Source organism: Stegodyphus dumicola, chromosome 5 (assembly GCF_044657685.1).
Source record: "Stegodyphus dumicola isolate Sdum_Otavi_A_Nest chromosome 5, ASM4465768v1".
NCBI classification, from domain to species: domain Eukaryota; kingdom Metazoa; phylum Arthropoda; class Arachnida; order Araneae; family Eresidae; genus Stegodyphus; species Stegodyphus dumicola.
In genome coordinates, this window is record NC_140772.1 from 107,377,793 (window position 1) to 107,395,207 (window position 17,415).

A 17,415-nucleotide genomic window follows, 5' to 3' on the forward strand; every position below is an offset into this window, starting at 1 on the left:
TCACAGAAATTATTGTTATGTTTTGTACTGCTGCAAAAGAAACCGTTATTCTTAACACTAGTTGGCAAAGTAGATAGGAATGTTACGTTTAAAATTTTCGTCTTTATATTTTTCTGATTTGTCACAAGATATCTTTACGGAACTATTCAAATGCATCGTAACTTCATGCGATTTTATTTCTTCTTTAATAAAGGAGATTAGTTCATTGATATCCCAGTCCGAACTTTTGGCACGCCTTCTATTAAATTCAAAAGCAATATCAACAGCAAAACTGGGCATAATAAACGACTATAACTTCCAGATGCAACACTTAAAGAGTTTAAATTACGAATTTGAATTTCACGTCATAGAGTTCCCTCAAAACTCTTCAGTTAGAAAAATTTTTTACCGGATTCAGATTCAAAAGCTTATTCATATGGGTATTAATAGTGACATCTGTCCTACCGAATCGCTGTTTCAAAAGGGCGACAGCAGAAACCCAGATTCAGCGTTAGCTGCACTTCCACCAAGCAGCGATTTCAAATTATTAAATGCTCATTACTATCTATAGCATTTGAAAATTGCCTCCAAAACTCAAACTCAATAAACAAGAACCACCATAATATTTTTCCATTGTAAGCTTTGGATGCTTCATAAAAATTAGGTCCAGTATTATTACTAGGAACACTATTTTCACTACTTAAAACACTAGAATCACGAGAGTTAGTTTCAGGCTTCAGATTTTTATCTAAATACTGTTCAAATTTTTATCTAATCTGTGTTTCCTTTCAATAAATATTTCATTGTAATTATTTTGTTTTGCCTTAGAATATCAGAAGAATTAGTGATGGAAATGAGTGTAATAAATTATTCAATGAAACATTTTGTGACAGGTGACAGGTGAATGCAGGGCCCGGACACCCGGACGGCTTAATATGACAAATCGGGTGTCGTCCGGTACCCGCACCTATTTAGAACAACACAACACTGGCGGCTTCCTGCGAGGGCAACACATACATCCAACATGTGACAACTGTAGCAAACTGTAGCATATCTCAAACAACACTCAAAATATCAACCTGAAAGATTTCATCAGAATCAAGGTTTCCATGTTTCTCTCAATTTGTTCGGATCGACAACTGTAGACGAATCTTAGGATCCAGGCAATTAGATTAACTATCTTTTTGTACTTGGGAAAATATATATAATACAAATCTCTCTTGGCAACCAAGCATGCAGAAAGTAAACATTTTGTTACAGATGAAACTGTGTTCTTTTACTTTTCCCTATCAATCTCACTCTCATCTTGTAAGATTCTCACTAGTGTATTTCTCAATTACTGTAGAAAGTGACGAATTTTAAGAACTAGTTAGCGAATAATCGCTTAAATTCATGTAACAAGAAACAACAAGATAGAAGGGTAACTAACCCTTTATTATTTCAATCAGATTTAACAAAACTCCGTCTTGGAGTGTACAATAAAAGCCGACACTTGGGCTTGACATTAAAAGACTAAGAAATATACTAAAACTAAGATTAACTAAAGAAATATAGCCGAAGCTATCAAGATTCTAATCGAGTTGGCCCCTTAACTCTATTTGACTACGAAGCTTATCAAGGGCCTGAGTACGGCCGAGCGTAAGAGCGTAAGCTTTTAGAGAGAGAGTAGCCAAAAGGCAGACGCGCGCAAATCAGAAACTCTGATTCTCTCTAACTCTGCAAGTAGACTTCGTGGTTTAAATACCGCTCCTCCTCATTAAGTATTCAGAATGATTCCAAAACTATGTTCTGGCCGGAAGTAGTAAGTTTAAGTTAAGAATTTTACAGGAAAGGAACTTTAACTTAGAATTTAACTGTTAATAAAATTAACATAATCCTTAAAATCTAAATTTAAGTCATCTTTTGGCCTATCTGCTTCAGGCAAGTAAAGCCAGTTTGGACCTAGCCTTCAGCCAGATTTCAATAAATTTTGAGCTGAACTACGCGGGAGATCAGCCGGATTCTTGCAACAAGGAATATGTCTCTAAGAATTATTATGTGTTAGTATTTTTATTTCTTTCACTCTATTCTGGACAAAGGCATTCCAGGCATCTTCTCTCGTTGTCCATGCTAAAACAGTGGAAGAATTGGTCCGTCCAGAAGTAAACTTCTTTTCTATATCTCAGATAAAATCGAGGATGAAAGTCGTGATGCTATAGTAGCTGCAAGTAATTCTAATCTCACGATAGTAGTTTCTTCTTTTCCAGTTGGTGCAACTCTACTCCTGGCTTGTAACAGTTGTACTTTAAAGGAATCAAAAGTTTTTTTATTTGAATGAAAGCAAATACGGCATAAGCATGCTTACTGGCATCACAGAAAATATGCACTGAAGTATTTTCACTTGTATTCCTTCAACCAAAATATCTGGGGAAAACGTATCTTTTCTAGATAGTCAGTATCTCTTAGCCATTGTAAAAATGCAGTTCTCGCACAGGTATCAACGTCTTCATTCCATGCTATCTTCTGCAAAGATTGTTGAAGTAATAATTTAGGGATAAGAATGACAGGACAGCTTATATCAAGAGGATCAAACAATCTATGAGCTGGAGATAAACTTAACCACTTAGTTACTTTTTCAAAACATAACTCTTTTATACTACCAGTATTTATTCGTAGAGTGTCAGTTTGTTTATTCCATATTAAACCGAGCACATTCGTATCAGAAGAAGCATCATCACTAATATAATTTAACTTCCATTCTCTAAGCTCAAATTTTCTCTCAGCCATTACTTCAGTTGATAAATTAACAAAAAGATTGAGTTCATTTTCATTTTGACACAACTTGTGTCAGTTGTGTCATACGCATAAGTTTTCGAATAATACATTTTGGATATGAGGATTCATCAGTTTCTATTTCCTTTAAAACAATTTGTAAGTGAAGCTAAATAGTAGAGTTTAGAAGAAAAGGGCTACTTGGTACTCCAAAACCTACACGACAGTACCTGTACTCTTTCAGCTGACCATCACTATCAAACCATAAGAAACTCAAAAAATCTCTTTCAATCGGTGAAACACTTATTTGTAGAAAGGTTCTTCGTATATCAGCAGTAACACCTATCTCTTCTTTTCGAAATCGTGTTAAAATACTCGGAATCTGCTGTATTAGATTTGGACTTTTTCTAAGCAGTCATTATGATTAGGAAACCCCTTTACTTTGGCCGAAGCATCAAATACCAGTCGGAGTTTTGTAGTACTATTCTGTTTGATAACTTATCGATGAGAAAGGTAAAGAACTTGACCTTGATCGTTTTTAGCAACCTCTTCAATTACTCCCTCTTCTAGCCATTCTTTAAAAACATTTTCATAAGCTTCATAATTGGACTCGGTTTTATGACGTTTTTTATTAACAGTTTCGTTCAGTCGCCTCTCGGCTAAATCAAAATAATTTGACGGTGGTAAAAGATCTTCCAACCAGGGCAAATCAACACCACATGAACTGTATTTAGGAAATATTGTTGAGTCTATGTCTTTTTGAGAGCATTCATAGCACATCCTATGTAGAAGATTGCATAGCGAATTCTCGCTATGTCTTTAAGAACAGATACTGCAGAAGAAAGTTTAAATAACCTTTTTATTTGGGCTAAAGTAACAAGATGCATGCGCTCGGTGATCTCAATTCACCACTACTTGTGGCTAAACTCAGTTGAACAGAAAATAAAAATGTAAAATCACAATAAATTAGGATGTCTAAATGACTGGCTATTTAGTTATCTAACCCGCTAAATAGGCTGCACACATCAAAGTCGAGCCTATAATATCAATATAATCTGAAGGGTGCCTAACACCAACTAGAGAGCTAATTCAAACACGCAACACAAACTCAGAACTAACTCCTCTACTACTCCTCACGAACTCTTGAAACTGCAGCTTAAATACTGCTTCTGAACAAACTTAGATTTTGCATGCTACGTCACTAAATTTACATTCCGGCAGGAAACTGAATTCGGGAGGGAAAGGAAAGTCGAACTAAGAATAATTGGTCAGAATAAAATAAGGTTTTACAATATTTCCCTCCAGAATTTACATAGTTGAAAATAAGGTTTTTAAACGACCTGTTCAAAAATATTAAATTCTAACTTAAAGAGCCAGCCTTACAATATAATTAAATACTTTAAATTTTTAACAATACAAATTGAAGGAACACGAGCTGTCATCTGGATTAACATCTTTGACTTTCATGTTGGTTCGGTTGACTCTCATGTCCTTCGAGTCGATCTGGAAGAAAACCATCATTAGTACCAGTTTTAGATAATAGACGCATTTGTAGACAATTCATGAAATTTTATTTTCACTTTCACAAGTTTAATTTTCCATCCACTAGCTCTCCAGCATATGCGTGTACTGAAATCTTTAAACGCAAGTAAAAGTGGGATGTTTAAATAACAACTTCTTCCTCTGATCGACAACCTTCATGTTAATAATTTCAGACACACTACAGTTCTATATTCAAACTCATCCTAGTGTACTTATTAAACATACATTAACTTTGTTTTGGGCCGGAGAGTCTAATAATCATTTAACATACCTAAGCAAGCTTTCAAATTTTTGTCCCACTAGTTTTTAAGGGCCCTATCACTTCTATAGACGCGCGCGTTTACCCGGGACAATTCCGAGAAACGAGATTCTAGTATTCTTTAAGCGGCAAGCTTCTGAGAAATGTTTCGTCTAGCTAGGAGGAACGTGTCCCGGCTACGAGCAACATTTTAAAACTTTCCCGAAAATGTTCCGGCTGGAGACGTGTTCCTCGAACGTTCAACCAATCAGACGAAAGTTCTGCTTCTGAAGGATCACGGGTAACTTTCAATAAGGCGATGGCTCTCACTGTGAAGTGATGGACGGTAGAAATAGAGGCCGATTTAATTATTGCTGTTTTGTTGTAATACAACTGCCTGAGTCATTTTTTAAATGTGTATATATTCATTAAATATATAATCGTGGAAATTTCAGAGTTGACAGTATTTTACGACGTTCTTGCAGTTCGGATTCGTTTACAAATTGTTCGTCGCCAAAAGTTCACCAAATTTGTCGTATTTCGTGCTGATCGTGTATTATCACTGTTATATAATAGAATTTTATTTCTTAAATTTAAGTTGAATAATTTTTTTAAAATCCGTTTGTCTATGCGCGGCTTTTCTCCTAATTACTTATCTTTTAAATTGTTAATTGCATAATCAGTGACACATTTTAAACAGCATAAAAGATGTATAAAAAAAGAAAAGCATAGCTTATGTAATAATGAGAATACTCATTAAATTTGTCTATTATTTTCATGTTATTAATGAAATACTTTTTGGATTATAAATACATTAGAAACTATACTTTTATTGTAAATGCTACATATTGAAACATTGGAAATTTATGGATTTATTATTATGCATGATGAAAAATATTTGTATATACATTCATTAATATAAATCTTATTCATTACATTAATACTAATAAATATATATTAACAAATTCTAAACCATCGCATCTCTCTATCGGTATGTAAATATATGACTTATTAGATGTGTATATATATATGTATGTATGAATACAAAAATGAACATTGCCAAGAAGTTTATTTGAAGTTGCTTTTAATTCAGATAACGATTATGTAATTGGCAGCAACTATAGTTATCAGTTCTTTGCAAATTATTATGGGTATGTAATAATCAGTTGAAAAATAATTGATGAGTATTTGAGTACTAAAGAGTGTACACATTTTGTTATTGGGTTAATTCATAATTATATCATACGTATGATCTACGTAATAAAAACATGACTAAAAAGTAATAAGAAATGTAACAGCTGTGCATTTATAACATTTGATATCTTAAAACAGTGCACAACTGATTATCACCTTCATGTCTGTTTACATAATGAATTGCACTTTCCAATTAAGTGCACAGGCCTACTAGTGGCCGAAGCGTTGTTGAACGCTGGTAGTTCTGTCTCAGGTTATAATGCCGCGAACGGGCTGGCTACATGACGTTTCCTTGTTTTGCCCCATTTGTAACTGGTATACGAGCCAGTTTTAAAAAATCTTCTACAAAGGGATCCCTCCTGTTGTTATCCCTCGATGCTTTGCGGTAATCACATAAAACAAACTGAGCCCACCAGCCGCTGAGCTGTAAAGACGCTGAACACTGGTAGTTCGGTCCGAGGTTCGAATCCCGCGAACGGGCTGGCTGCATGGGCGCTTTCGTTGTTTTCCCCATGTGTAACGTGTATACGAGCCAGTTTCCCTTAGAAAGTCCTCCACGAAGGCTTCCCTTCCCTTAGGCAGATAGCCCAAGTGTGCTTTGCTGTAATCTCAATAAACCAAACCATAAAACAAACTCATGATGTGAACACCTAATTTCTAGAGTTGGTATAATTAACGTGTTTTAGGTATATTACGAGAATGTTCTATGGGACAGTAAATAACTCGCACATGTTTGATTGCTCATGTATCCATATGCTTTATTTGATCTTCATTTTGCTGAATAGTATCTGCTAGCTGTGAGGAGGTAAATATCAGCCATATAGATTTTTTGTCATAGAAGGTCTTTTTTTTTTTTTTTTTTTTTTTTTTTTTTTTTTTTTGTCTGGTTGTTTGAATGGACAGAACAGTAATTATGAGCCATAAAGCTAGTTAGAAAATGCTTTCACCAGGTCACAAATTTTCCAGTGAGCCATCAAATTTTCATTGAAATACAGACAACAGAAAATACACATAAGCGATGTGTGATAAATAGACTTATCCAGCACATGTTTTTAAACTATTCTTAGTGTATACAGAATTTGGCTATTATTGATAGCAATCACCTTTCTATTATCTTCCATCACTAACAATAAAGTTTAAAACGAAAAGCGTGTGAGCGATACAAAACAACACGAAGAAGCGAATGTCACTTGAAAGGAAACGTCACTTTCGCCAATCTGAGCGATAACTGATTCTTGTTTGGCTTTCAGCCTGTTTACCAAGTGAAGATGGTAACCCTATTTCGCCAAAGGCGTTTTCTCAGAACTGTTGCTGCAAACGTTTTGTTCCGGCAACAAACAGCTAATGTGATAACGCTTTAACAGTCTCTAGACCAAACGGCGTAATTCTTGATGCGAACGAAAAGTTTCATGGAAAATAAAATTTTCAGCTTATTGCTGCAACAACTAATAAAACCTCACATGAGGCAAAACAATTTAGATAACTGTTAACAAGCACTTTGTATATTTTTACACATAACAGCACTGAATACTTGATATTAAAATCAAAAGTTACTTATCTTTTCGAATTAGCGTAGTCAGTCATTCGTGTATTCACAAATTGCTGCCAAGTGGGCTGTTACCCGCTGACGTCTGGCCTTTCGTTGTTCTTCAGGCAGGGGTTCCAGCAATCTTTTCATGGCAGGCTCCTCTAATCCTTCTTGACTTAAGGAAGGTACCCTCTGGAGGTGGTCTTTTTCTCCCTTCGTGATATGTCTTCTGTTGCCTGCGGTGGAACACCGTTCGATTGGCTTTGGCTGTTTGTTCTCCATTGTCCAGCCTCTGCCGCTTATCGGGGAACTCTCTTGTGTCTTTCGCCGGCTGTAGTTGATTCCTTCTCGCTGACCACTGGTATACTCTGGCTCCTTCATTTGTAAGGATTTATTTTATTATAACCAGTTGTTTTTAGTTTTATTTCATTTCCCTCCTGATTTAAGCTTCCTGCCGGAATGTAAATTTTGCATGACGTAGATGCAAATTCTCAACGTGTTTCATAAGCATTATTTAAGCTCCGTTTCAAGAGTTCAAGAGTAGTGGTAGCGGACTTAGTTCCGATATTTATGCTGCGAGTTTAAAATTAGCTCTCTAGTTCGGTGTTCGACACCTTTTCAGTTATGCTGATATTTCTCAGCTCGGTTTTACGGTGTGCAGTCGATTTAGCGTTAGTTTAAGCTAAGGAGCCAGTCATTAGAATTTTTAATTTACTAGTGAAGTGTTACTTTCTTATTTTTTTGTTACGTAGTCACAAGTAGTCAGGATTTATGAGCACGAAGTGCTTGCATCTCTTTTAACTTTAGTTTAAATAAAAAGTTTATTTAAAGCTCTTTATTGCAGTATTTATTCTTAAAGACAGAGCGAGAATTCGCTACTTAGTCTCCGTCTATAGAGTTCAGGGTGTATACTACCAAAGAATACCCACAGACTCCATAAACTGGCGTCCGAAACAGTTTAGGACAATGTAACCCCTACAAGTGACCTGGCCTCATCCACGTCTACAGCAATGGTGACTCATGCCAACCCTATGGAAAGCTTTGGCTACATTGTCAACGCTATGAGAGCTTCAATGACGCCGCAGTGCCTATTCGATGGAAAAAGTTCATTCATAGGCCAGCTGGACGACCACTTCATTTTGTACCCAGTGGACGAAATCCAAAATGTATCAGTTTCAACTTTATTTCTCCGAGACAAGCCTTGAGTTGCTATAAAGGCACTGGCAAATTTTTACTTGGAGAACCAGGCACGCCAACGTACACATATCAAAACTTCAAAACCGCCCTTTCAAAAGCCTTTCCAGTCGTAACGAATCGTGCGCGGTTAGAAGTCGAACTGTACAGTCGGTACCAGATGAACGGGGAAGAATTCACGAGCTTCATTCTACATAAAATCCACGTGGTTAAACTATTGTATGGAAGAAAACCGGACGAGGAACTAATTCAAATCATCTTGCCGAGATTACTATCACCAGCGCAAGACTTTATAGAAATAAGGAATCCGTCGACCTTGGAAACTCTATTCGAGCTGGCCACAAAATACGAATGCCGCCGCATTTCAGAAAACGAACGCCTGCAGATGTATTGGGGAGAGTATAAAAATTTCTGCACGCCTAAGCCAGACGAACGAAGGCAACAGAGATTCAACCGCAAGAAAGAATTTTCGCAAAAGAGAAATGCATTCCGGAAGATAAGGGCAGATAAGCAACGGAAGGAAGAAACAAAGCTGGAAAAATGAGAGGTCAAAAGCGGTCCGCGAAGAAAAAAATTCCTCCCAAATACATCTGAATACGTCGTGTCCGCCGAAAACGTCCCGGCAAAAACAACGCGAACGAAAACGTCGCAGAGAAAACAACGCCAAGGCGAAAACATCCTGGTACAAAACATCATGGGAGAAAAGAAAGCAAAGAGAAAATATCGCAGTTCTAAAAGCACCGTGGTACAAACTATCGTCTTCGAAAATAAAGCGGTTCAATAACTTTCGCAGTTTAAAAACATCATCGTCGAAAATATCGTGCTAAAAAATGCAGCTCCTACAAATCATCGCATGACGATAACATTGCAGACGAGCGTTGTTCAAGCTTTGCAAATGTATATGGGTATAATGATTGAGCGCAAGAAGGAAAGAGGAATGTATTTATTTTTATAATTCAAAAATTTTGAATTATTTTAATAAATTTTTGCTGGAAAAGTGAAAAGGAAACCTGAACATTTAAAAACTGAAAAAATGAGTAGAACAGTAATGTAACTTACACTTAATAAAAGTTTTAAACTTACATAATAAACTAATAAAGGTCCTAAATAAATTAATATTTTTTATAAAGATTTACTGAGAATTTTTCTTAAAAATTTATTCTTAAAAAGTTTACAAAAAGGAACATCTGTAACTCTATGAGATTACCTCTATAAAAATTGTTTAATTAATTGTCAAATTATTTTCTTTCATGTTTGTTAATCTGATATTCTTTTATTCTTTTAGTGGAAATTATATGTTTTGGTTCCATTTATTAAGCTCTGTGTCATGTACAACGTGCAGTTAATTATTTGAATGTCAATTTGTTAGCTATGATGAAAGTCAGCTACATAATATTTCAGCCGGGTATTTGGATTTATTGGACTAAACAAAAGTACATTAGGACTATCTGCTTAAAGGAAGGAACGCCTTTGTCGAGTACCTCTTTAGGAACTTGCTTCATATCCACGTTATACATTTAGAAAATCCCGAGAGTCTCATGTAGTCAGCTCGTTCGTCCTGCCGAAATACCAGTATTCAGCGACTTTACCGTTCGGTCACTGGTGCCAGTTCAGGAGGAAAATATTAAGAGAAACTAGTTCTCTTTATATGTCATTGGAAGATTCAAATAAAAAATTACACCCAGAAAATTTAAACGCAGATTTTCTTTTCTTCTCTCTCTCTTTTTTTTCGTCTTTTCTCTCATTCTCTCTCTCTCTCTCTCTCTTTTTTTTTTTTTTTTTTTTTTTGAGATATAATATATAGTTGCAGTGAACCCTCTCAGAAACACTGGTATCTCCCTAAGACGATCGTAAGTAATCGTAAATTTTATTCCTTATGTAAAATGACGACATGAACGCAAGATTGGACAGATATGGTATTTTTGAGTGGCCGCTTTAATGATTATTCTTTATATATAACTTTACGTTTAGAGATTTCTTATAAGCATTTAAAAGTGTTATTTAATTTTGAGGATATATTTTATTAGAACATTTTTTAGTTATTGACTGAGCTTTTATAACATACGGAAAACCATTTTCTGAAGACGAATACCTCTGTAAATGACCAGTATAGTTTTGAAACTTAGGCATTTAATCTTATCTTTTTAAGACGACCAGCTTCATAGAAGAGAAAAATCACTTCGAACCGTAAATGTTCGCCTTGCAGAGGGTTAACTGAACTTAGCTTTCACATTTAGGTCTATTTATGCCCTTTTAGTAAACATTTAATTTTTTCATTTATTTATGTGAAAAAAAGTTTAATTATTTCTTTTCTTTCTTAAGACATATTTAATCATTTCGTAGCAAGTGCAAGTGATCAGTAATTGATTTAGGGGGAAAAGATTTTTCTACATGTTGATAGGTAGATATTTTATCATATCTGCTGCTAAACTGATGTGGAATTACCACTTAGGTTTAGTTTGGTTTATTTTATAATGGCAAAGCACACTAGAGCTATATGCCTAAGATGATGAATGCCTTCGTGGAGGACTTTCTGAAATGCTCGTATGCACATTATACAGGAAGAAAACCACGAAAATGCCAATGCAGCCAGCCCGTTCGCCTGGATTTGAACCCAGCTCAGAACTACCAGTGTTCAGCGATCTTACCGTTTGGCCGTTGGTGGGTCTACCTGTTAAGAAATGCGATTTAGTTAAGAACGTTTCAAACAAAACTGGATCATTTTAGTATTTAGACAAGGACTGTAACATATGGAACAGCAAGTGCACCATTCCTCGGAACAAGGGTCCTGAAGCAGTGGATGAAGCGACGGAATTCCCTTATGCCTCGAGAGCCATACTGAAGGATTATTACGTATATGACATTATCACTGGAGCTAATACGTTGCAAGAAGCTAAGGAGTTGCAGACACAGTCAGCCTAAAACGTGGTGGAATTCAGTTACACAAATGATGTTCAAATAATACCGAACTATTAAAGGATAGAGAAAGTGCAGCTCAGAATTCCTTCCAATTACTGATAAGACTCAGGTTACACAGGCCTCGAGAATGTCATGGAGTACTGCTACAGATTGTTTTCCTTACGATTTAAAGATGCTGACACTGAAGAAACAGTAACGAAAAGAGACGTATTATTAGCGATAGGTCGCGTCTTTGATTCATTAGGTTTAATTGGACCTGTTAACGACAAAAGCTAAAATATTTCTACAAAATCATTGGCTTCTGAAAATAAATTGGAATACACCTCTTCCTAAAAATTACTTTAAAGAATGGAAGGCATTTCTGCATCGTATAAAAATTAGTCATCGATTATCGCATCCCTAGATTTGTTCTAACCAATAGATTACAGCAAATAGAAATAATAGGATTCTGCGATGCTAGTCAGAAAGCCTCGAGTGCTGCAATTTATGTAAAATGTATGCCATCTTCGAATGAATGTTCTTCAAGTCTTTTGTGGAGCAAGTCTCGCGTGTCATCTTTGATCTTAATTACCATTCCTCGTTTGGAATTTTGTGGTGCAGTTCTGTTTGTAAAATTAATGAAATGAATATTAGAGGCCATTCAACTACCTATAGACAAAATGTATTATTTCACTGATTCATCAATAGTGTTAGCATCGATTAAGAAGAAACCTCATCAACTAAATATATTTGTTTTTAGTATAGTAGCTGTTATTCGCAGTATAACTGTTGCTCATAAGTGGTACTATGTTGACACACATAATAATCCAGCTGATTTGATATCACGTTGAGCTGAACCTAAGGTTCGTCTTCATAATGGTTTATGTAGTATGGACCAACATTCTTGACTAAGCCTTGCGAAGTAATTTCATGTGATATGACTGGTATGGAACATGTCAAAGAACTCAAAGACAATGACGTAGTTAATCTAAATGTTAACTCTAATTCCCTTGTTTTAGATCATATTCTGAATGTTAGTAATAACTATATTCGTATTATTCATGTGCTAAGTTTTGTCTGCATATTTATAGCCAGTTGTAAAGGGAAAAATTTAATAGGTTCTCTAATTGTTAAAGAATTGGATGACGCTGAGAAAATCATGATCAGATATGTACACTTACAACATCTTAGAAAGGACGATTATTGAATGACTATTACTATTGACTTTTATTGACGATTATGACTATTATTGAAAAATAAAGATTGTGTTTCTTCCCAAAATAAGTAAAAACTTGTATGTCCGTTTCTTCATACTGATTCTCTTCTGATAGTAGGAGGCAGACTTACCAACAATAATCTTAATTATAATAAAAAATTTCCGTGTGTTGTAAGGTATATTTTAATTTTATGACAGTTATTTTCATTTAGTTAACCTTTCCTATCGTTCTTTGTTTCATCTTACAACTTCCTACCAGAATGAGTTTTAAGAATTGCGTTGAATGTAAATGAGTTAGAAATAGTATTAAAGGAAAGTTCAATTTGCTTCCTGAGTGAGAGCTAGAACTCCTGATTGGCGCATGTTTGCCTTTACGTGTCGTGAGTGGTCTCTTTAAACTGCTGTTACGCTCGGACGTATATTACGTGCCTTTTGATAGTTCGCTGGATAGTTTAAAAGTAAGGGCCAACTATGTTAGATTTGTGTTAGCTTCGCCTAAATCTCTTGGTTAGATATAGTTAGTTCTCATTTCTTATTTTTAAGCCCAACTGGAGACTTTGTTGTAAGCCCGAAGAAAGGGGCGGACTGTTCATCTTATTTTGAGTCAATAAAGGGTAATTAACCCTTCTTGAGTTAACGATTTCTGTTATTTGAACTAAGCGATAATTCGCTTAACAGTTCACTAGGTTCCTCGACATTTAATTTAGCAGGATAACATTGAATGCCAAAAGATCATGCATTTACTAGATTAATGTTTTAGTATTACTATGTTAAATATTTGCATCTTGGTTAGCAAGAATTATTGTATCAAGTTCGCTGTAAATTTTGGGTTATTAGTGGTCGAGATATAGCTCGAAAGCTTGTACAGGAATGTGTAACATGTTTTAAACAATTTGTATGTGAACAACTTATGGGAAATTTACCTGGTGAAAGAGTTAACTCAGGGTTTGTATTTGATACTTGTGGACTGGATTTTTCTGGTCCCTTCTTCATCAAGTATAGAAATCAGAGAAAAGATAATTATACGTTGTGCGTGTTGCTAAGTAATTATACGTTGTGTTGTGAAAAAGTGTACTTTGTTATATACATATGTTTAGCTACTAACGCAATACATTTAGAGGTGGTAACTGATTTAACCATAGATGCATTATTTGCTACTATTAAAAGATTTATTGCTAAACGTGGAAAATGTAATACCATAATGTCAGATACCGATACTAATATGGTTGGTGCAAAATAAGAACTGACAAAAATTGCATAGCTTAATCCTTAAATCTAATTCTGATATAGCGTCTTTCTTAACATCTGAAGGTATAAATTGGAAACTGATTCCGTCTAGAGCGCCAAATTCTGATGGTTTATGAAAGCAGGTATAAAGTCATTTAAATATCATCTTCAGAGTACAATCGGCAGTTATAAATTGACTTTAGAGTTTTGGACTGTTGTCTCACAGATTGAAGGTATTCTCAATTCTCGTCCAATTCTACCTTTATCAACAGATGCGAATGATTTTGAAGCCTTAAAACCAGCCTTAACGCCGGGTCATTTTATTTGGACGTTTCATTACTTCTTATCCTGAACCGAATTTGTCAGTTTGTCTCATTTTACAGATAATAAATTTTCTACATGGCAGATTATCACCAGGTTTGTTCAAGTTCTTTGGAAACGTTGGCAAACTGATTATTTAAATTATCTCCAACAACGCACCAAATGGTTTATTAAAAGAAAATTTAAAGGCAGGTATGATAGTTTTGTTAAAGGAAGATAATCTTCTTTCATTTAAATGGTCTTTAACTAGAATTGCAGAAGTTTTACCTCGGAAAGATAACAAAACCAGAGTTTTTAAAAAGAAAACGTCAAATGGTGTATATATTCGATGCATTAGTAAAATTTGTTTATTACGTATCCAGAAGAACGATGCTTAGCTTTACATTATTGTGTTCTTATTGAAAATCGTGCTTTATATTAAAATGGAGCTGTTTGAAAGAGTAAGTTAGGGTGTGGCATAGTGAATTAGTTTATATTCTTTATAATATTTATATTATTTTATATTGCATTCACGATGAAAAATTACCTATTACCTTTCATACTTTAGATTTAGTTCTCCTTGAATTTATTAAATTGTGTGTTTATAATTTACGTACTGAAATTTGGAATTTCAACGGGCGGTGGCGTGCTAGTTTAGAATACAGCGTTAACTATTGTATATAGACAAAAAGTCTCACTTGGCCACCTGGATTCGGCTAAGCAACATACCAGAGCATGTACTAGTGTTAAAATGTAGTAATTACCATTAATAAATAGTTCTCTATTTTAACAATCCTCTCATTAGTTTTAGAACAGTGGTGGCGAACCTTTTTGGGGCCGCATGCCCTAAATTCTACCAAAACCCACTTATTTATCGCAAAGTGCCAACACTCCAATTAAACCTGAAGAGAGTTTCCAATGATACAAAAGCTTTTTATTTCAGGAAATAGATTGGTTCTGCGTAATTAATGGGATTTTTAGTCCAAAGGGATTTGAATCCCGAAGGACTATTAGTTTCGTTTTGGCATTTTGCGTCGGATGGATAAATGTCGGTTCACTTTTCAAACTGTTGCCATAAAATGTTAGAGTCCTGCATTATATTTGAAGAAATTAAATAATGAAAAATCTGCATAAATGTATGTATATTTCTCGTATTGTGATAAAACAACGGTACATAGAGTCATCGAATTTTGAATAACGTAATCCTCCAACGAATATGAGCATGTGGAAGACCAAATTTGAAATTTGAAATTTGTTTTATGATCGATTTCCTATTTTTTAAAACTTTGACGAATTTTTGATTAACAAACTCAAGGATTTCAAAGCGAGCAATGGCAACGTTGTGCAGAAAAAAACATTTTTATCTCCAGCGCGTGAGTCTCTGTATCGGAAATTCTAAAGATTGCTCGTTTTAAAACTATTTTGCGATATTGCTGTTGCACTGGATCTTATGGTTTAAGTGCGAGGAACATGATATTTAATAAAGAAAGGTAACACACAAAATGTTAAAAAACGCCTCTTTGGACGTAATTTAAAATCTGAAACATTTCAGATTTTTTTTTTTCTGTTGTATACATACTGATAATTTGTCAAACCTTGTCTCATACTTTTTTAATTTGAGCGCAACACATGCAGCACTCAGGTTATCTGTCAATCTGTTCTTATGTCATATTTGATATAATTCAAAGCTGAAAACAGCTGTTCCCACTCATAAGATGATCCAAACAAGGTAAGAATAGCACCCCAAAGTGTTTCCATTGATTTAAACTTATTTGACAGAAAATTCCAGGCTTTCAAAGGATTTCGTCTTCATAACTATCAATTGTGCTATCATGTGTGATCTCTTAACAAGTGATGCGCACAGATCAGATAATTTTCTTTTCCATGTAGAGATTTCTTGAATAAGCAAGAAAGATCAAGTTCTTCAAACTTAGATTTATTTGGAGAAGTAAGAAAACACATGTTTGTTTCCATATGACGGAACTGTAGGGAAATCTGTCATTAAAACTCTCCTTTGCAGCTGCTACGATGCCCGGAAATTCTTTGTAGATTTCTTCATGACTTGAAGGACTGTGTGCAAATTGTATAGAATTTTCTAGATGCATCTTTAGATTTGGAAAATAGTTCAGCTGCCAACTTGCAAAATCTCTTTCAAAAACAGGAAGTTTTGTCTATAAACAAATGTTTTTATATCGCAAAACATTCTTTCTCTCATTTTTATAAGGCTTGCAGTTGCTCATTCAATACATTGAAGTTCTGTGTAAAATCGGTAAAAACTTAACGTTTGTTAAGCCAGACCATATAAGTGAGCTGCGGATAATCCTGCCCTTTTTCATTCAAAAATAGCCTAATTTCATCTAAACAGCTTACACATATCTCTAAAACCCGTCCTCTGCTCAACCATCAGACATTATTGTACAAAGCGTTATATTGTGCTTGAACCTCATCAAGAAGTGCTTGAAACTGTCGACAATTAAGAGCTCGAACTGTGATGTAATTCACCATTTTGGTGACATCTTTGAGAACAGCATCTAATATTTTGCAGCTGTCTCTCGCACAAAGAGCTTCTTGGTGAATGAGACAATGAAACTGAATAACTAGCTGTTTTGCTTCTTTAACAAAGAACTCTATGAAACCAGATGCTGTTCCCAACATGTAAGGCGTACCATGACTAGTAATTGAACCTACCTTTTCCAGTTTTATGGCTTGTTGTAAAAAAGCTCCCATCACAGCATTGTGAATATATATTCCTTCTGTTCCTTCGAACAAAGATGCCAATTTAATCAGCTCTTCTCTCACCGTATCACCAACAGCATAACGCAAAACTATTGCTAGCCTTGCATAGTTTTTTATATCTGTGCTTTCAATCTACGCACATTGGGTAACAGCTGCCTTTTGCAAGTCAGTGGTGAGCTTTTGACCTATATCACTTGCCATCCGCAGGACTCGATCTTTAACAGTATTTCTGCTAAATGGCATCTCAGCCATACGTTGTTTAATTTTGTTCTTATTTGGAAAGTCATGAAAAAGGGAATTACTCCCAGACAACATGATCTCTTTGATTAAATCCCCATCGGAAAGCGCTTTGCCAGGCATAGTGAAATTTGAAAGCTAGTCGTTGTTAGATGGTTTGTTTTAGAAAGATAATTGCAAAAACCAACTTTCTTCCGTTCAGCTTCATAAAGATCATCAAAAATTTTGTGGATGGTGTTAAAGTGCCGTCTGACACTAGATGTGCATCACACAATACTTTCCCCGCACGGAGTGCTTAATCCTTTCCTATTGTATTCAGTAACTCCAAATGATTCTGTCCAGGTCTTCTTGAAATGATCTTCAATTATTAATGTT